The sequence below is a fragment of the Tamandua tetradactyla genome, chromosome 10, assembly GCF_023851605.1.
Source record: "Tamandua tetradactyla isolate mTamTet1 chromosome 10, mTamTet1.pri, whole genome shotgun sequence".
NCBI lineage: Eukaryota > Metazoa > Chordata > Mammalia > Pilosa > Myrmecophagidae > Tamandua > Tamandua tetradactyla.
In genome coordinates this window covers 54,084,446-54,107,093 of record NC_135336.1, presented here as the reverse complement: position 1 = coordinate 54,107,093, position 22,648 = coordinate 54,084,446, and the positions used below count along the sequence as shown (strand labels likewise).

At 36.5% G+C, this 22,648-nt stretch overlaps 1 long non-coding RNA gene across 1 annotated transcript; it reads left to right on the top strand.

Annotated features, from left to right (window-relative positions):
- Positions 1-2,454: 2,454 nt before the first annotated feature.
- On the top strand, positions 2,455-21,960 carry LOC143647932 (uncharacterized). Its single transcript, XR_013158258.1, has 5 exons — positions 2,455-2,687; positions 3,544-3,737; positions 16,953-17,005; positions 20,007-20,245; positions 21,673-21,960. It is a non-coding gene; the product is annotated as an uncharacterized LOC143647932 (long non-coding RNA).
- Positions 21,961-22,648: the final 688 nt, after the last annotated feature.

Sequence of the window (22,648 nt, the reverse complement as noted above, 5' to 3'; positions counted from 1 at the left end):
TTTGAGCCATTCTTTCAAACATAAGAATACTCTGCAGTAAAATTTTATTATAAAATATCAATAATCATTTTTTATTATTTTGCCAGGGCAGCATTTATTTCAAAATTAAAATTTATGAATACTAATTGAAGAGTAAATGTATAGAACATCCACATGTGTGGACTAATGAAGAGTTATATCTATATCACCTATGTAAGACTATTGACCTGTGTCCTTAAAATTTCCTCCTTTGATTTTCAGGCAGTGCTATCTGTTAACATAGCTTCTAAATTTACTGAACACTACTGCACAGTCTATTTTGCTTATGGTTCCTCTGTCAATTGCTCTTTAAATCTTTATGATGATGGAATTGTCTTCCTTTTCTTTATCACACAAGTTTCTCATCTTGGGCAATATTAGACTTATAAATTCAATAATACTATGTAGGACAGATCTACAGCTTCCAGCTTTCTTCTAAATTTCTAGAAGCATATTTCTAACTGACAATTAGACATATTTTTACTCTTAAAAGACCATCCACAATGTGAATTCACTTTATACAAATATGAACCTCTCCCCTCATAGCAAGCTTATAAATTCTTTAGTTAATATTGTTAGTAAAATGTATTTATGCAAACTGGAATCCTATGCTTCAATGACAAAATTATATTATTTTGAATCTATAAGCAATATTTATGTTCTATGAATATTCTATGTGCTTATTTATATAGACCTTTCTACAATGGTATTTGTTTACTCTGCAAGATTTTGCATGACTTGTTCAGAGTCCTCTGCTAAATATGGATAAAATACATATTGTTTTGTGGCATAATGCGATAACATCATTTTTTGTTTCCTTCATGTTTATTTTGACTCATTATGGACTCATTTTGTGTGGTCAAATGTTAAATCCTTGATGTTTATTGGAGAATATACAAATAAACAAATTTAAAATATTCCAAATGAATGGCGTGCTGGTTTGAAAGGATGTATGTCCCTGGAAAAGCCATGTTTTAATCAAAATCCCATTTTGTAAAGTCAGAAAAATCCCTATTCAATACTGTATGTTTGAAACTGTAATCACATCATCTCCTTGGAGATGTGATTCAATCAAGAGTGGTACTAGAGAATAGTTTCTTGGAAAGCAATTTAATCATTTTAAATCACTACAGATTTTGAAAGGCAAAAAGACCTATTTGAATCACTCCATTAATTATTCTTAAATAAAGGGAGAAAAGAATATTTATGCTTTAAAAATATTTAATTAATTATCTAAATGTATGCTGTATCTAACCTGTTATTTTGAGGAAAAAATATTACTTAGTAGGTGTTCTAATTTGTTAGCTGCTGGAATGCAATATACTAGAAATGGAATGGTTTCTATAAGGAAGAATTTAATAAGTTGCAAGTTTACAGTTCTATGGCCATGAAAATATCCCAATTACAACAAGTCTACAAAAATGTCCAAATTAAGGCACCAACAAGTGGTTACCTTCACTCAAGAAAGGTGATGAAGTTCAGGGTTTCTCAACTGGAAAGGCCCATGGCGAACATCGCAACATTTGCTAGCTTTCCTTCTGGGTTTCTTACTTCATGAATGTCCTACAGGGGGATTTTCTTCTTCATCCCCAAAGGTCTCTGGCTGCATGGGCTCTGGTAGTTCTTGTGGCTCTCATGGATCTGTTCTCTCCAAAATGCTCCCTCTCTTAAAGTATTCCAGTAAACTAATCAAGACCCACCTTGAATTGGGTGGGTCACATCTCCATGGAAACAACCCAATCAAAAGTTCCCACTCATAGTTCTGTACTCACAAGAATGGATTAAAAGAACATGGCTTTTCTGGGGTATGTAACAGTTTAAAACCAGCACAAGGAGTGTCATTTTAGAAGTTTAAAAGAAACAAAAATATATTGTATGTGATGTCAAGTTCATGTGTGTGCTTGATTAGGTTATGATGTCTAGTTGATTGATCAAGCAAGTACTGGCCTGATTGTTAATATGATAGAATTTCATGGATTTAAATATTTAGTCAGTTGATTATAGGTAACCTCTTGTTGGGGCCTTAATTTGGATATTCTCTTGGCTTTAGAACAGTATACTTGTAGCTTATTAAATTTGCTTTATAAAATCCATTCCATTTCTGTTGTATTGCATTCTGGAAGCTTTAGCAAACAAATACACCTTTTAACATTCTAGTTCTGTTACTGTAGTGGGACTCTTTTGCTTTTATCTTTATGACATCTTTTTCCCCTTCTTCTGATTATAGGACTTTTCTGCAACTGTCAAGATATGCGATTGAAGTCACGAGTACTTTTGCCCAGAATATAAGAATAGGATATGTGCCCAGACCTGCCTTGTCAGAGTTACAAACCCCTTGCTATAGAGTTTGGATCTTTATGGAATTCTTATAAGAATCTTGTCTATTCTTAGACAAGAATAACATACCTGAGTTTATGTTGAACTAGGAGATAAGAGGCATACAAATTCTAGACAGTGTTCTTGCCTGATAGAGTATATTTGATGCTGCCTCTCACTATTTCAGTACTGAATAGAAACAGTTTACCTGAAATTAAGTCAAAGGAGTAAAAAAGGGAAGTAGAGGAGGCAGATCTAAAAGATATAAAGAAATACAGTCCTGACAACATGCGCTGAATTCTAGATCCTGCTTCTTAATATCTGCTTTACCCCTGGAATTCCTTGTATATAAGGTAAATAATTTTTGCATGCTCACCCTTTATTTTTAAAATTCTAGCAAGAACTGGGATCTTGTCCTTTGCCATTCTTGCCAAAAAATAATTAGCTTGAACTTAATAACTCCAAGTTCCCTAATATAGAGTACAGAACCAGATATCCCCAACAAAATGTTTTTGAGGCTCTATCCAGTGCTGACATCAATCATATTTTTGAGTGTGCGATTGCTGAAAATAATTTATAAAAACTTCAAAACTATATATTGAGAAGACAGAAATTTTCAATGCTTATATCTCCATATATAGACATGTTCACTCTCATTTTTATCCATCAAAATACATACAATGAATTATATATATATATATATATATATATATATATATATAAATTATGGCACATTGGATGGTGTGAATACAGTTCTAGTCATTTCTATTAAATACATGCATACATATATATGTATATGTATAATAAACCTAACTCTTTAAAATGGCATATTTTTATAATAGTAACTAAATGTTAGTGATAACATATAATAGATATCATAACTGCCATAAAAACTTTTATTACCCTAGATTTCCAAGTGTGATGTTACTACAATTTTTAGATATTTTTTCTTAACAGTAATAAAAACTAACAACACTTTCTCTACTTCCATATCATTGAGTACACACTCACAAACACACAAACACACACACTAACACGTTCATCCCCAAAGGCCCCAGACCAACACCCAGGGGGAAATGTTCTATCAGTTTGGGTTTTTATAAGTGCTTCTTTTCAACACTTCCAATTCTTAGTGATACAATTTTCTAATTTTTTATTTCCACAAAATATCCAAAAATCTGTTGCACAATTCACTGATTTGTTTTGCAGTTGTCTTAGGTCAAGTTCCCTAGAAGCAGATTCTGAGACAAGGAATCTTGTTCAGGCGATGGTGATTTATTAAGGAAGCACTTCCATGATACAGCAGTGAGGGGTGTGAGGGAAGGAGAACTGGGAAGAGAAAGATGTGAAGCCAGAAAACGGTGCAGGTAGCAACTGCCTTATCCTCAAGGAGAATCTGAAATGTAAGTTAAGCCTCAGAGTTTGATGTTTTCACTAGTCAGTGTTTTGTCTGAGAACCACCCCAGGGGAACTTATATCCTAGGTACTTGTAGTTTCTGCTGCTCTAGTGGCCCAAGGGCAGTTCTCCATAGAGAAGTCAGAAATGAGGTCTTTGGAAACAAAAGCACACCAAAACTGGACAAGAAACAGCAAAAGGAATCTTAGAAGACATAAGCAGAGTATTAATGGTTTCCACTACAACAATGAACTTTAAAATCTCCATGCTCTTCCTTTGCTAAATGAAGTGTGTTAAAATGGATGAACTAGAAGCACAATTCTAATATAGTAATAAAAAAGTAATAAAAGCAATGACACACAATGATTTAAAAATATTTAATTAAATCAAACATAAAATATAAGCAACTCAGAAAGTTTACTGATATAACATCTTTCTTGAATTTGAATTGAACAGATTAATATACAGGCATATTTAATCATTTTAATGGTACCAGAATCTAAATAAACATAGTTATACTTTTTTGGCTAGTAATTGCTATTAACCAGACATTTACAGCTGACATTTTAATTATTTTTCACTCTTTCTCAGTCTTCTACTTTCTCTTATTCTCTTCTCCTTTCCTTCTTTTCAACTACCTACTTTCTCCTCTTTTATTCTTTTCTGTTTCCAAAACTAAATTGCTAAATGTTTGCTTTTATTACTGTTACTACAACCACCACCATAATTATGAGCATCAAATAAAATTAACTTGGTACTTAATGAATAATCATCATGAATTGGTTTCTTAAAATATTTTTATTGAAAAATCTTCACACCTTCTATATTTGGTATTGTTTTAAAATATTGTCATTATATACCACAATTTGTTTGCTTTCAGATAGTAGTTCATCATCAGTGGTTACTATATGTTCATGCAAGAAAAATACAGAGAGCTGTGATATAATTATTGCTGGTGTGAATGTGTGCATATATGAATCAATAGGGTCTAAGAATGCTGGCAAATTCAGAAATATTGAGGAAGATTTGCATGTCCCAAGCCAAATTTGGTACAGAGAAATATTGTAATTAGGTACATAAGTGTACATAGAGACAATGACTCAAATGCTATAAAATAAATAACAAAAACATTAGCAAGAATTAATCAATAAGGCCAAGGATAATGCATATTAAAAATATGCATAGGGTGTGCAATGGTGGCTCAGTGGCAGAATTTTCGCCTGCCATGCTGGAGACCCGGGTTCAATTCCCTGAGTCTGCCCATGCCAAAAAAAAAAAAAAAAAAAAAGGATTAAAAATATGAACAAATGCACTGACAGCTTGAAGATTTATGTATAAACTTCTAATTATTTACAAATCGAGGGAACACAGGCTCAGATATTAAGTCTAATTGCCACCATGGGATTAATTGGTTACTTAAGATCAGGTGAAGCTGCACATTTCTAAATTCCTTCCTTGTCTCTTTTTTCTTTTCTTTCTTTTGTTTTACATGGGCAGGCACCCAGGAATTGAACTTCGGTCTCCAGCATGGCAGGCAAGAACTCTGCCACTAAGCTATCATTGCCCGCCCTCTTCCTTGTCTTTTATATTTAAGTTTTCTGGTCGATTTCATATGCATTTTTATCACTTCCAATTAGGACCAAAATTGTTGGGAAGGTCCTGAAAGCTTGGTTTTCTAAATGTGGCTGAACTTTTCACTGTTATGAAAATGGCTGTAAGAATAATCATGAAATCCATTTTAATTCACACTTTTAAAATATTTTGGCATTGTTATATTGCTCTGTTCTGTAGCTGCAGATTTATTTGTCTGTTGTATTTTAATATATTAAAGGAAATTCTGAATCAAAATAATAATGATGCAGAAAAAGAAACATCTTTGAGGTACACAAATATATGTAATTATTTTGTATCTAGAAAATAAATTGCTTGTCTTCAGTTGCAATATGGTTCCTATAGTTAACTGCCTGAAACTGAAATAATCAAATGAACCAAAACATAATTTGGGAAGTAATAAATTTGTTTGACTTTTTATTTCAGCTGTGGTCAATTAGATTCTTCTGGAATTTCAATCAAAATATATACTGTATATACTACTGATTTTGAGTTTATAGTACAAAGATTCTGTTTCATATTTCAATGTGGACAATTTATTCTTCATCCATGAAGAAGAATCACAATCTAAACAAATACATAAAGTAGTTGACCTATGGTCATTTTAAAATTAGATAATTAACCTGCGCCTATTTTGTGCTGAATACTGAACAATGATGTATCACCTGGGTGATTAAGAGGGAAACAATGCAGAAAGATTTTTGTCTATAGCATCTAAACAATCTCATGAATACACTAGGCTTTTAACAATTATGCTATTAAAGTTGAACTGATGGTTCTTATTTATTTATTTCATGTAAAGCATCATAGCAATTTAAACAACAGTGAGAATATCATATCAATCTGTATTCTAAAACTGTTTAGCCATTGCCTTCTGATTCATATTTTAACATCCCCAGACATAAAGAATGATTATCTAACTGGTAGCTGTTCTACAGACATAAAATTAGAGAGGTGCTTAATGATCCATATTTGCTCAACATGTATGGGAGAGTTAGGGGATTTAATTAGAGTATGATTCATTTTTTAAAAGTTAAACAAAATATTATGTATGTATTTATGCATTTCTGACTATATGGATGTCAAATTTGTGCAGAAGTGGGAATCAAATTTAGTGGGTACCAAATTTATCTTTATTATCTTTATAATAATAAAAGAGAAAGAAGGTAGGCTTATAAAAGTAATGGCAAATACCTACTATCTATTCTACTCTGGTGACCAAAACATTTCATTACACACATTAGCTACTTAATAAATATCTGTTGAATGAATGAATGATTGGAGGGGAAATAATTGGAGGGGAGAGGATGGTAGCACATATTTCTGGTCAGAATAATGGTCTTGAATCTTTCTATTTCCATTAACTGGAACTAATTAAATAATGTGAGCCTCATATTCTCATTGTTAAAATGGAATAGGATGCCCCACCTGTGGGGGGGGGGTGAGGGGGCTCTGTAGGGAAAATTAATGGACATAGGACAAAGATCAAGTAGTGGAGTAGATACTTAGTGATAGTTCCCTTCCTCATTAGGATCTCAAGTTTAAAAGAAAAATCATCTTCATCTTCTTTAGTATGCATTTATAAGCATTTAGGAATCTTTTAACAGTGTAGTAGAAATAGAGACCCTAAAATACTCTGAAAACAACATCTTTGTTTTATTTTGGAGATTTATTTATTTTATTTTCTTAGTTTGCTTTCTATGCTTTACTGAGAAAAAAGAAGACATATTTAAGAAGGACGTTCCTCATTTCCTAACACTTAAAGAGGGCAGGAATTTTAATTTGCTACAAATTCAATCATATTTCTGATTCTTAAGATTTTTTAAAATAACTCTCTTTGGACATTTTTCTTTATATTCCTGCCTAAAATTCATTTATTTCCAAGTTTCTAATTAGGAAATAAATAAATAATTTTTTTTTTCTGTAACCACAACTGGGAGTTGCTGCTCCTTTGATTTCTGGTTTCAAACAGTTTCTCTGGAAGTATTTTCTTTCTGCATCTCCAAATCTCTGGGTCTCTTATTAGCTCTGTTGCTTCTGTCAGCTCTGATCTTCCTCCAAATGATTCCTCTTTTAAAGGACTCCAGTAAACTAATTAAGACCCACCTTGAATGGGTAGAGTCATATCTCCATCTGTTCTAGTTTGCTATCTGCTGGAATGCAATATATCAGAAACAGAATGGTTTTTAAAAAGGGGAATTTAATGAGTTGCTAGTACTGTTCTAAGGCTGAGAAAATGTCCCAATTAAAACAAGTCTATAGAAATGTCCAATCAAAGGCGTCCATCCAGGGAAAGATATCTTGGGTTCAAGAAGGCCAATGAAGTTCAGGATTTCTCTCTCAAATGAGAAGGCACATGGTGAACACAGTTAGGGCTTCTCTCTCAGCTGGAAGGGCACATGGCAAACACGGTGTCTTCTGCTAGCTTTCTCTCCTGACTTCTGGTTTCATGAAGCTCCCTAGGAGACATTTTCGTTCTTTATCTCCAAAAGTCGCTGGCTCAGGAATCTCTGCGTCATGGTGCTGCAGTATTCTCTGCTCTCTCTGAATCTCCTTCATTCTCCAAAATATTTCCTCTTTTGTAGGACTCTGGAAACTTATCAAGACCCACCCAAATGTGTGGAGACATGTCATCAGCAAATCCAGCTTAACGACCACTCTTGATTAAATCTCATCTCCAGGGAGATGATCTAATTATAGTTCCCAACATACAGTATTGAATAGGGCTTTTTCTGCCTTTATGAAATGGAATTTTGATTAAAATATGACTTTTCTAGGGTCCATACATCCTTTCAAACCAGCACTTTGCACCCTTTGGACCCTACAAAAGACATGTTTTTCCCATATACAAAATACATTCATTTCATAGCAATATCACAAATCCTTAAACCATTTCAGTAGCAATATACATGAAATACAAAGTTAGAAACATATAAACTTCTATCAAAGTTACTTACAAGCATGGTCTGTTCTAGGACAAAATTATCCTCTGTCTCTGAACCTTTGAAAACTCATAACAAGTTATTTGCTGCCAACCTACAAAGGAGGAACAGTCATGGGATACATATATGCATTTCCATAGGGAGGACAGGACACAGGGGTCACCAGACTTATGCAGTTTTGAAAACCTGCAGGGTAAAGTCCATTAGATTTCAAAGTCCAAGAGTCATTTATCTTCGGGGCTTCTGAAAGTGGCAGTCCCACACTTTCCAAGGGCCTACACAGATGCCTGCCTCTCTCTGAATGCAATCTTAGGGGACTTGGGGGAGACCACCTTTTTCTCGACTCCACCCTCTCCAAGCATTGGAGCCACACCTGGGCCCTCTGCCATCTCTGGGGCACACACTCAACCCCACCATGTGGTGGCAGCCAGGCTCTCCCCAAACCCCAAGGAGTGTGCTTCACCCTCTCTAAGGCCTGAGGACTCCTGGCTCTTCCACTGCAATGAGGTGGAAGGCCCATCCTCTGCCTCTGGGGAAAACTCACCCTCCCCACAGGCTTGGGTGGGTCTGCTCTCCTGGCCTGAGGCTTCCTGACTTCAGACCTCGGCCTCCATGGTTTTGCCTCTGAAGTTAATTTCCTCCAATGTGTCCCTTCTCTGACCCCCCAGTGCACACTGGCAGAGGCTCTGTTTATACATATTCCATAGCACTCTTGTTGACTTTCTATCCAGTAACCTTGGATCATGCCTATCAGAAACAAGAAGTTTCCACAAATCCTTCCTGGATAACTCCATATCCAATTCTGGCTTTCTCTGAAATGGTTCCACATTTGGCCAAGACCTCATGTGGGGCACTATTCTCTGGGGTCTCCCTTCCTGGAAGCCCAGAACTTCCCAGAACATCAATTTCTGTTTTTTTGTACTCAAGGATTCAGTTCTCAGTTTATCTTCTTCCTGTCACATTTCACGATAAGCTGTGAGGAAAAACCAAGCTGCACTTTCCACATTTAATTTGGAGATCTCTTCTGCTAAATATCCATGTTCAGGGATTTTAAACTCTGCCTTCCAGACAAAGTCACTAGTCAATGGTGCCAGATTATCTGCTATTTTAAAACAAGGATCACCTTCCTTCCAGTTTGCATTAACACATGCCTCATTTCTGTCTAGAGCTTAATTGTGGGTAGCTTTAGAGTCCACATTTCTACCAACAGTCTCTTCAAAGCATTCTAGGCCTTCTCTATCAAGCTCCTCACAACTCCTCCAAAATCTTCTCCTTCTCCATTTAAAAAGCCGTTCCAACCTGTTTGGTATTGGCAGGCCACAGCAGCAGCACCCCACTCTTTGGTACCAAAATCTGTTCTAGTTTGCTAGCAGCCGGAATGCAACATACCAGAGATGGATTGACTTTTAATAAAAGGGGATTTATTCTGTTAGTTCTTCAGAAGAAAGGCAGCTCACTTTCAACTGAGATTCTTTCTTACATGGGAAGGCGCAGGATGGTCTCTGCTGGCCTTTTCTCCAGACCTTTGGGTTCCAACAACTTTCCCAGGGTGATTTCTTTCTATAACTCCAAAGTCCTGGGCTGAGCTGTGAGTGCTGAGATGAGGTATGCTGAGCTGCTTGGACTGTGCTATGTTGTGCTCTCTCATTTAAGCACCAGCCAAGTAAGTCAAGCATCATTCATTGCAGCAGGCACGCCTCCTAGCCTACTGCAGATGTAATCAGCAACAGATGAGGTTCATGTACCATTGGCTCATGTCCACAGCAACAGAACTAGGTGCCTTCACCTGGCCAAGTTTACAAATGAATCTAACTTCCACACTATCTAATTAAAAAGTCACACTCACAATTGAATGTATCACATTACGTGGAAACAATCCAATCAATAGGCCACATTCACAACTGAGTGAATTTTATCTGCATGGAGACAATCTAATCAAAACATCTTGCCCTACATATTAAAATAGGGTTAGAGCAAGGCTTTTCTGGGGTACATAACAATTTCTAACCAGCACATTATTGAAACCATTTCTAGGATAATATTTAATGGGCTGATCAACCACATAATTGATTTTCTCCAATGTAGATTCTAAAATAGCATTTAAGCAAAAATATGGCAAAGATCCTTTACATTTTTATTCAAGTATCATTTCCAGAGGAAATGCATTTTTGAGAGTGGTCAGAACATCTTGCAAAGTTCAGAATGAAAAGATATAAGTACCTATGAGGAAATGATCCAGGCAGGGAAAAATGTATCCATTACAAAGAAATGGAAAACAAAAGATGAACAGATTTAGAAATGTATTATCATGGCACAAGTTTTTAATTTTAAATGCAATTATCTCAAGTTATCTTTTTAATACCAAAATCATTGCCATCACAAAGATAAGACATGGAGCCAAAAAACTACTCCTTGTAGGTGTCAATGGCTAGTGGCTTACATCAAATATAACATTAGATCTACATAAGAAACTCTTACTTGTCAATCAGAGAAAGATTTTCCTGTACTAAAAGTAGGCAGAGGACAGAAGGAATGTCTTACTTTGCCAGGGTACTATGACAATGACCACACAATGAGTTTACTTTGCAACAGGAATTTATTGGCTCATGGTTTGGAAGGTTAGAATTCCAAAATCAAGGTGTCAGTAAGGTCAAACCTTTTTCCCAATGTCTTGTAGCATTCTGGTGCTGGCTTGCTGTAATCCCTGGGATTCTTTGCATCTCTGCCTCCATTCACCTGTCCCTTCAATTTCTACTGCCTTCTGGCTGTGCGTATTACCCTTCTCTGACTCTGCTTCTGGTTTCTTCATTTTACAAAGCCTTGAGCAATATGGATTAAGATCTATCTTGATTCAGCTAACCACACCTAAATAGGATCTTTGGATCTCCTATTCACAAATGAGACCACACTTTGATTCACTTTAACATATCAAAGATCCTATTTACAAATGGCTCCATACCCACAAGAAAAGGAATAAGATTAAGAGAATGTTTCCTTTGAAATATATAATTCAATGTACTACAAAAAATATGAAAATAATTTCATAAAATCATGTTTTGAAACAAACCTCTAAAAATTTTCCCCTAAAAAGGGAAGGTGCAAACTGTTTTGACCCATTCTAGCCTGTCATCATCCATTCTTGATTCATTAATTCATTCATTTAGTTAGCCCAAGAAATACAATTCCCTCATGGAGGCTACTAAAAAGTCAAAATTGAAACACAAGATCAGTAAAACAAAAGTTGTTACAGGATGTGTTGTTTGTTTTCAAAGTGTAACAAAATGCTATAGAATGTTAACAAGATTGCAGTCTGCATAGTGGGATGTGAATTCAACTGAAACAAGATGGAAAATTTCTATAAGCAAGTGACATCTCACTTACTCTTTAAAACAAATATGTATTTTTCAGGGTGACAGCAAGGATGTGAATAAAAGTCCTAAGGAGCAAAAGACTTTGTAGGATTTTTGGTTTTGCCCCTCACCTTTCTCTACCTAGGTGTGGGAGAATGAGTCAATCATCTTTAGTTAATGAAATACTGCCATCATTTCTCCTCACTAGGCCCCTTCCTTATTTTATTTATTACATATTAAATAGATTACCTATTCTAAAACTTCTCCCTATATGCAGCTATTCTAATGGGTTTTATTCTCCTGTTTGTTTGTATGCTATATTTTGTGGGGGGGGGGCACAAAATTACCTTCTTTGGAGGAATGACATAAATGAAAGAACTTGGTGGATGTTGATACAACTTACAGAAAAGGTAAGTAGAAGCCCAACCTTCAAGAACTGCCATGGTGAACACTAAAGTCATCCCATGGCTCCAGGGAAGATGGCATAAGGCTTAACTCTCATCATTACTATTTCCCAGAGTGTGCTTATCAAAAAGATACTCTTCCAAGCCAGAATCTGGAGCCCCTATCTTGGAAATTTGGTTATGTAGTCACCCAATTCTTTGATGAACTTCACTTGTTCATTCAGGTAATATGTCTCAATGAAGTCACACAAGTGAGGGTCATTTTTGTCAGTAGTCAGTTTATGTGGTTTCATAGTGACTGATTCACCCTTTTTTCCAAGTGTAACACACACACACACACTTCATTGCATTCAGCCTGCTCTCCCAGGCATCTCGCCTCATTCTAGTTTCTTGATACCCTGAAGGAAGATCTTGTCATGTGGTTGATACTGCAGCCTCATAAGTTCCTCAGTATTTTCCCACTTCTCCTGAAATTGGTGAAAAAAATATTTGGCAAACTTCTTCAATTTCCTCAAAATGACATCATCACAATCAAAGTACTAACACATTGACAGATAGAAGTAAGAGACATTGATCTGGCAGTTATGGCTGCGTCTGAGCCCTGAGTGTAGTTCTGGTACACCTGCTACATGAACATGGTCATCATGGAGAGAAACTGAGGAGAAAAGGTAGCTGCTGCTCAGTCCTAGGGCAGTAGCAGAGGACAGCTTGGAGTGACTAAGAGGGGTGAGGGCAGGGTTCTCTTCAAGCACTATTGATGCAGGAAATCATAGGGACTCTCTGTGAATATGTCTGGCCTATAGGTTGTGTTTTAAAGTGTGCATTAATATATACATATATACCCAATTATCTTAAATGATACTATCTGTTATACTACATGTGCCAATTTGAAAGAATTTATGTACCCTAGAAAAGCCATGCTTTAATCCTAATCAATCTTGCAGGAGCAACAGTTTCTTCTAATCTCCATTCAGTATTATAGGCTGGAAACTTGATAAGGTTATCTCCATGGAAAAGTGACTCATTCAATTGTGGGTATTAAACTTGATTAGATGGAGATAGGTCTCCACTCATTCTATGTGACTCTTGATTAATTTACTGAGATCCTATAAAAGAGGAGATATTTTTGGAGAGAATGCCTTTTGAGAACAATGAGAAAGGCACAGAAGAGCTAAGCAGAGCCATGAGGACAAAAGTGTCACAGAGTCCATCAGTCAGCAATCTCTGGAGATTCTGGGATAGCAGAGAAAGATGACAGATTGATGAGAGCCATGAATTAGAGTCCACCAGCCAGCGACCTTTGGAGATGAAGGAGAATGCCTCTAGGGAAGCTTCACGAAGCAAGAGGCCTGAAGAGGAAGCTAGCAGATGCTTCTGTGTTTGCCATGTGCCTTTCCACTTGAGAAAGAAACTCTGAATTTCACTGGCCTTCTTGAATCAAGGTATCTCTCCCTGGATGCCTTAGATTGGACATTTCAATAGACTTTCTTTAATTGGGATATTTTCATTGCCTTAGAACTGTAAACTTGAAACATTAAATTCCCCTTTCTAAAGACTTTCCATTGCTGGTATATTGCATTCTGGCAACTAGCAAACATAAACTCAATGTATGACATTCGATTTTACTTTTCTTGCTCTTGGGACTTGATTTTATCATCTATGCTGTTTTGTGACATTGTAGTCTGATACTCCTAATTTCTAGATAGAATTTGATGATGTACATCCTCTATATTTTGCTTTTCCTTTCCCCAGTGACAAATACCTTGATTGTGTTTAGGTACCATAATAAAGTTCCTCATGAATCTATCCTTACATTTTTATTCTGGAGTAAAAAAATTGTCTTGGTTTGCTAAAGCTGCTAGAATGCAATATATCTGAAATGGATTGACTTTTCTAAATCAAATTTATTAAATTACAAGTTAAAAATCCAAGGCTGTGCAACTGTCCAAATTAAGGTATCAATAAGAGGTAACTTTACTCAAAAAAGGTGGATCAAGTCTGTTATTTCTCCATGATGTGTGAAGACATATGGTGTTGTCTGCTGTCCTTCTCTCTGCCTTCTGGTTTCAAACAGCTCTCTCAGCTTTTGGTTTCTCCTGGGCATTTTCTTCTGCATCTGCAAACATCTGTCACTTAGTTTAATCTCTCTGCCCTTTGTGTTGGCTCTGAGTTCTCTCTCATAAAGGGCTCCAGGAAAAGATTAAGACCCAACTTGAATAGACTGCATCACATTGCAATGGAAGCAACTGAATCAAAAGGTTCCACCCACTGTTGGGCGGGTCACATGCACATGGAAACAACCTAATCAAAGCTCCCACCAAGCAGTATTTCTTCCCCCACAATATTGGATTCAAAGAACATGGCTTTTCATGGATACACAACAGCTTCAAACCAACCTGCAAATTAGCACACATATAGCAGTTTATAACAATACAGAAATGTATTCTCTCACAGTTTCTGTAGGTCATAATTCTGGATATTGCAAGATGGGAATCTCTGCCCAGGATCTCACAGGAACAAAGTCAAGATATCAACCAGGGTTTCAGAATTCAGTTCTGATTCCTCTTCCAACATCACTGATTGTTGGCAGAATTCATTTCCTTGGATTGTATGACTGAAGTCCTTGATTTTTTTTTTTTTTTTTGGTTGTCAGGCATGGGTTGCTCTAATATCCTAAAAGCTGCCCCTTTCCATCAACAGTCCTCAACATAGATGCTTGCTTCCTTCTGGGCCAGCTGGAATGCCTCTTTAGACTTCATCTCCTTTAACAAACTGGACATATCTCTCTGCTTTTAAAGACTTCATGAATTAAGTTAGGCCCATCTAGATTATTATCTTTCTGTTTCAAGGTCAACTGCACCACATAAGCATAATTTTAGAAGTTATGCAGGCATACACATGAGGGGTGTGAGAAATCTTGGGGCCATCTTAAAATTCTGCCTACTACGTGATCCCATGTGAGAATTCCTTTGCACTCATGACTAGAAGGGAAATTGTCTGATCAAATGATTTAAGAGTTCCTGATGTGCTTAAGTCTTGATTGACAGATTTGAAGCTGGCCATTGTGTCTAAATTAATAGAGACAGAATTTTTCTTACGTGCAATAGAAAGCAACCAAATGGTTTCAGGAAAGCCAGAGATTTCTTCTGGTTTATGTATAACAGATTACTCTGTCTGCTTTGGGAAAATGAATTGGAAACAACATGTGAATAAAATAAGACCAATTAAGAGGTTATTGTAGCCTATTTCCTAGATTCTGACTCTATGAGTTTCCTTATTCTATTTCATATAAATGAAACCATACAATGTTTTCAGAGGGTGGAGACAGGGAATGGGAAGTTACAGCTTAAAATCTACAGGATTCCTATTTAGAATGTTTCAGTAATGGATAGTCATGATGGTAGCACAATATTGCAAACATATTTAACAATACTGAATTATGTATCTGAATGTATCAAAGGGGAAATTTCAGATTATAGATATGGTAACAGAACAAACATTAAGAATAAAAGAAATCCATGGAACTACACCACATAGTGAACCCTAAGTTATACCATGGACTATAGTTAAAAGTACAATTATAAAATGTTTTATCATCAATTGCAACAAGTGTGCTGGAGCAATGCAAAGTTTGGTTGGTGGGTGGTGTATAGGAACCCTATATTTTATGCATGACTGTTCTATAAACCACAATGACTTTTCTAATCTAGAAAAAGAATAGAAATACAGGAAATAGTAGGAACAGATGTGGGGTATGTGGGAAATTTCTATACTGTCTACTCATGTTTTCTGTGAACCGAACACTGTTCTGAAAAATAAAGTCTATTAATTTAAACAATAAAAAAGGCTATTGCAGTCATAAAGGTAAGAGATGAGGCAGAATTGAGTAGGATTTTGACAGAGGAGATGCAGAGAATTGGAAAGGTTTTAGATATATTTTTGAGTAATGTAAGAGGATAGGATATTATACTTTGGAGTGTGAATGTTTAAGTTAGGTAGTTAGAAGGCAAACAGTTTCTAGAAAAATCAAGCTTCAGAATATGATCATAGAGTAGTAAATTGAATTGGAGCTGATGAAACATCAAAAAAAGTAACAAGTTTTTTTTTTGTTTGTCTGTTTGTTTGTGTCTTTTTTTTACTATTATTATTACTATTTTTTCTCTATATTAACATTCTATATCTTTTTCTGTTGTTTTGCTAGTTCTTTTCCTAAATCAATGCAAATGTACTAAGAAATGATGATCATGCATCTATGTGATGATGTTAAGAATTACTGTTTGCATGAGTAGAATGGAATGATTTCTAAATGTTGTGTTAATTTCTTTTTTTTCTTTAATTAATAAAAAAAAGTAACAACGATGAGGAACAAACATTTCACAGTGTTGGGTTAAAAAAATATCAAGCCCTTCTGAACAAAACAAAAACCAGCTCCTTATGAAGCTGGAAAAACATTGCTCTCAGTTTTAATGAAGGAAATAAAATAAAGAGAATATATGGAGACAATATGTAGGTCTTTGATTGTCAAAGAGATTTCCAGTAGGTACATTGGAAGCATTTATGAAAGAGAAGAGGGAATAGAGACTGAGTCAAGGGAGAGGATGTACTGAGTTTTATGATATTGGAGTGACTAATTCAGAAGGTAATTAAAGTAAACCAGGATGAAAATTTCATACTTGTACAAGCTCAGTTCCTAAAATATTGTTTAGCACTTTTGTATTTATTCATGGCAACTGCCCAATCTTTTCTTATGAAAAGTATAGTGTTTTCTCATTTAAAAAACACATTTTAGAGTATAGCATGCTAAAAGAAAATCAATAGCTTCCCAGAAATTACATAGTTTAAATTTCTTAAACTGAATTGATCCTAATTCATTCTATAGCTCATTAATTAATTAACTTATTTATTCTCTTACCAGACTTTTAGTGACCATGAGAAAATGAAAGCAAGCAGTATTGAGTTTTTCACCTAGTAAGTATGCATTCCCTTACAATGCACTATTGATAGATTACTGAATGCCATGCTTCATCAGCTTACCATCTCTCCTTTCTTTTCATTTTTTTTTCTGAAAACCTCTGGAAAAATAGAAAATAAGGTTTATATTGACTACTAAAATTCATTTTTTTCATTTTCCCTACTGGCTATTTATGTCCTTTATTTTTGCATCCTCATATCATTTAGCTAAGAGAGATAAAAAAGAGTAGCATAAAGTATTCAGATATAAAATTGACCTTATACACCAATTCTGTAAAAATATAAAGAACAAAGATGAGAAAAGCATATTTTTGTTTGCTAATGCTGACAGAATGCAATATACCACAAATGGACTGGCTTTTATAAAGGGGACTTATTAAGTTATAAGTTTACAGTTCTAAGGCCTTAAAAAATGTCCAAACTAAGGTATCCAGGGCAATGTACCTTGACTTTGAAGAAAGGCCAATTCCTGTCATATGGAAAGACATGTGACTGGCAGCCAGTCCTCATTCCCAGTTCTGTTCCTTCCAGATTCTGATTCCAGTGGCTGGAAGCATCTGTGTGCCTCATTTAGTTGTTCTAGGGCAAAACCCTGGGTTTCATCTCTTAACTTACCATCTCTTGGGGCCAGAGATTTCTTCTTTTCAGGTGCTGGCTGTTTCTGTAAGTCCTTGTTTAGCACCTGTCTTTTTCTGTATCAATCTCCAAATGTTTGTCTGTGTCAGCTCTGAACTTTTTCTCTTTCCATGAGTTCTCTTATACTAGTTAAGATTCATCTTGAATGGACAGAGTCAAATCTCCATCTAATTAAAAGGTCACACAGATGATTGAGCCCATAACATCTCCATGGAAACATCTAATCAAGAGGTTCCATCCTACAATGTTGAATCAGGATTAAAAGAACATGGCTTTTCTGAGGCACATGACATTTCAAACCAGCACAGCATATATTTGATTAATTATGAATTTCCTGTCTAGTAGTGTCAATTATAATTTTATATTTCTATTTAAATTTGTGTTTTATGCTGAGTTTTGCTTGTGGCAAGGAAAGTGAAACAGATGGCTTGCATAATTTATAAACAGTTTATAATATAATAGTGCAATTTACTTACAAGTTTCTTAATTTCTTATGAAGAAACAAAGGAAATGTTTTCCATAAAACTGTTTAATAAAATATTATTTTCTATGTATGTATGTCTGTATGTGCACGTGGAATAGATATATCTCATATTCATTTTATATCTCCCACACATAAATGATGTCTTATTATATATAATAATAATGTCGTATTTTGCATTAGTAGTAGTTTGCAATGACAAATATCACACTCTGGTTGGCTAAAGAACAGGAATTTGTTCCATAGCTTCAGAGGCTAGAAGTCTAAAATCAAGTCTTTGATAAGACTATGCTTTCTCTTGTAAGACTGCAGAGTTCTGGTGCTGGCTTGCCACAATCTTTGGGATTCCTTAGCCTGTGTCTCTGCCTCCTATCCCATGTTGATGTCCTTGGTCTCCTCAAGTCTTTCTTTTCTTATTTCCACTTACTTACAACTTCTAGCTCATTCCTGTGGAATTTTTCTGACACCCAGCATCCAATTTCATCTCTTTGTAAGACCTTCAGTAATGTAGATTAAGACCTCTGTGACTCAGTTAGCCACTGTTAATTAGTAGTATCTTCAAAGTCCCTATTTGCATTTATTCACTTCACCAGAAAGCAGAATAAGACTAAAAGTGTGTCTTCCACTGAGTACATAATTCAATCAATCACAATGGGCATATACAGAGAGAGAGTCACCTAACTCCATATTTTACATTAAGAAAAAAATACACAAGTCTAGTTTGTAATCTGTTAATAATCCCAAAGTAATTTTATTCTCAGTTACTCATAATTTTACATACAAATAAATAATATTTTAAAAGACATTCCTCTTGTTCCCTTCCTGACTTATACTAGCTCCTTCTTTTCATGTATACCATATCATCAATCCTGGGTTGGGATTGGTGACATAGTGATACTATATGCTGCATTGAAAAACATTATTCTGCTGCTCTGATATCAAGCACCTGCTTCTTAAACGCAATTGCATGATTATCAGAAACTTAGGACTTCATTTTCCCCTAGCATCTTAATTAAAAATTTCCAAAGTTAGCTTCCTACGCTTTTGATTAAAATGGATTGGTTGCATATCCTGATACCATGTTCCTCAGATTTACAGTCTTAATTCTTGGTAAACCCTTAAATTTGACATCTTTTCACTGATTTCCTTTACCTGATGACTGGTGTGGCTGAATTTTAATATTTGATACATCTTCTTTGTTGAACTCTTCTTTTTCTCTATCTATAATAAAGCAACATGAGCTAACTTATTTTAAATACCAAAATCAAGTTCTTATGTTAGCCTTTTTTGATGCATGTAAAGAGAATAAAGTAATATTTCATGAATACATTTTGTTATAAAATACAAATTCAACAATAATATTAAGCAACTTGATATATGCAACTGGCTTAAGAGTGTTGGAATCTCTGCTGATATTATATAAGGAGTATAATTTATTCTTGTATTGTAATAGTAAGAGATTTAAGTTTAGCTTTCACACGAGATAGTGCAGGAAAGGGCTGCTGAATAACTCAAATCGGTTTTGCAGTCAGGAAAGGAGAGCACCTCTGATATAAGCCTAGAATTGGTGCCAAATAGGTAGAAACAAGTTTAAATAAGTAATGGCCAGGGTCATTGAAAAATAAAACATAATCAAAAGTGGGAACCTTCTACCAAAAATTTGAATTAGTTAGACTATCTGGATTGACTGTACCTTCTGGAGTATCCAATCAGTGGTGAAACGGGAGGATCTCTGAGCTAGGCACAGGTATAACCATTTTGGCATTCTAATGTTTGGTGCACCAGCCACTATTTTGTGTTTGGCTGGGTGCCCATTTGTGCAAGATTGTGAATAAATTCTTTTCTTTTCCACAATTGTGTGGGTGTTTATTCATTTTCAAGCACGGCATTTTTTTCTAAAAATTCGGGGGCTCACCTGGGATCCGAGGCTTCAGAGGAAGACTCCCGGGGAGGATGAAGGAAAGGCATGCCGTGCTGATTGAGTGGTTTCAAACTCCACCATTGGGAGCCCACCTCTGGCAGCTAGTAGCACCCAAGACCAGATGCTTGGATCTGCTGATTGTCAATGAGAAAAGGGAAAAGCTGCTTCACAGTGACCAGGCGACTCTGCACAGATCAAGGTAAGAAAGGACTATTAAGTATTGCCTTGGTGGTCAGGATGAATTCTGATGAGCCTGACAGTGAGTAAGCAAGTGCAGAGCCCCTATCTTCAGCTTCCTTCTCCCACAAAGGAAGGGGCCAAAGTTAGAGGAAGCAAAAGGGTATTGAGACAAAGGAACCTAGGCAAGACTCAGAATGGGTAGAGGCAGTCAGCTAGCTGTAAAAAGTCTTGGATGGACATTCAGAAAAAGATCCAGAAAATAGATAGGTGGAAAGATAAACAACTAGGAGAGTTATTAAGAAAGTCTCAAAGTGTATTTTATTTGTGATGTTTTGCTGTATCAACTTTACTGGTGATAGCGGCCTTTAAGACCCAATTGGGCTCCTATCTTTGCTTCCACATTTCATTTCAGATGCAAGATCACCTGTTCCTCCTTTGGCACAGGTGTGGGCTTTTGTTTGTTGTCTGCTTCAAGGTGTTGTATGGGGGGTGGATGCAGGTGAAAGGGTGGTGTTCAGAACTGTGCAGTGTCAGGGTTGTGAAAGGACATGCTAAAGCCATAGGCTTTGAATCTGCTCTGGAGAAGCAGTGCAAGGGAATCAGATAGTCACAAGGCATCTTTTAAGTGCCAGTTAACAGGGGTCTTGTTTGCTCAAGAGTGAACCAGAAAAGAGAATCTGAGAAGAGGCCCTGCTTGCAATGGCCGCGGGGCACATGCCAGCCCCAGCAGCTCCATAGCAATTAGCTGTGTGTGTGCTGGTCACTACTGCACAGAGGGACCTGGGAGAGGTAGGGAAGGGATGAATTGATGGAAAATGGCTTCAGAGGCAGAACTGTGGAGGCTAGGGTCTGAAGTCGGAAGGCCTTGGGCTGGGAGAGTGGACCCACCCAAGTACTTGGAAAGGATGAGTTTGCCCTGAAGGCAGAGGATGGGTCTTTTACCTCACAATGGAGAAATGGTATCACCCCAGCTTTTGAAAGAGGGTTAAGCTCCTTCCTTGGGAATTGGGGAGAAATTGATGCCACTACATGGAAGGGTTGAGGATGTGCCCTGGAAATGACAGAAAGCCCAAATATGGCCCTATTGCTTGTAGAGTGTGGAACTGAGAGGGGTGTGGCCTCCCCAGTGTCTCCCAGGGTTGCATTTGGAGAGGTTGCTGCTGTATAGGCCCTTGGAAAGAGTGTAACTGCCACTTTCTAAAACCCCAAAGACAAATGACTCTTAGACTTTGAAATCTAATGGAGTTTGCCCTGCAGGTTTTCAAAACTACTTTGGTCTGGTGGCCCTATGTTCTTTCCAATTTCTCCTTATATAAATGGGAATATGTATCCTATAACTGTCCCTCCTTTGTATGTCAGCAGCAAATAACTTATTCTGAGTTTTACAGGTCCAGAGCCAGAGGAGAATTTTGTCTGGCTTTATCCTCTGCTCTGTCATCCCTTCAGGCACCTTGGCTTACAGGCTCAGACCCCACCTTTTGAATTTGCTGCCCATCAACATCAGCACGGCAGTTGGGTCCTCATCAAATTTGTGGAAAATGTCCAAACTCCGCCTGGCCTGGGAAGGATGTTGACAACTGAAATGGCCATTGGAATGGAGGAGAAAGACTGGACTCACTATACCCAAGTCTGAAGACCAATACTTAAGCCAGAAAATAAGAACCCACAATGCAGTCTGATTCCTGGGAAATAATTCCAACTTTGGACCCTTTAAAATCACATAAAGAGACAATGATCGGGAAGGTAAAATCATTGGATTTGGAGTTTGGATTCTGTAGTTTAATCTAATTTAGTTAATAGTGACACTGGCCAAAGAAAAGTTTTACCCAAGGAAGTCAGATGAGAGATCTGGGGCCCAATTTAAAAATGATTTGTACTAGTCATAATGCTCCAAATTGGCGATGCACCAAGCCCTGAAAAACTGATAATGAATATAACTGAAGGTTTAAAACCCCAACTGTACAAATCAATGAAAGGCAAACTAAGCAAAGTCACCCAGAAGGAGGTGGAACAAGAGTTTAAACACAGACCTGAAGGTAGTGTCAGCAAACATCCAGCAGGAGGTGCAGCAGAGATACAGTAATAGTTGATAGACTATATGGGATGAGGGCAGACCTCAATGGAAAAGACCCTCTAGGAAAGTTCAGAATACAAATTCTGTCCCCACCACCAATAACACACTCTCCAGTTTACTTTTCAATAGCCCCAACACAGAAAAATCTAAAAGTTGTCAGGGTAGACAGAACAGAAAATTTGAAGCAAACCATTGGGGGCAGAGATGCAAATACTTGGGTGAAAAGGATCAAATATACAGTCCAAAGTCTAAACAAAAGCAACTGTTATGCTTGTGCAACAGGCTGACTCACTGTTCTTGTCACGCCCTTTCCAATGGGTGTGGAGAAACATGATAAGGGGTTCAAGT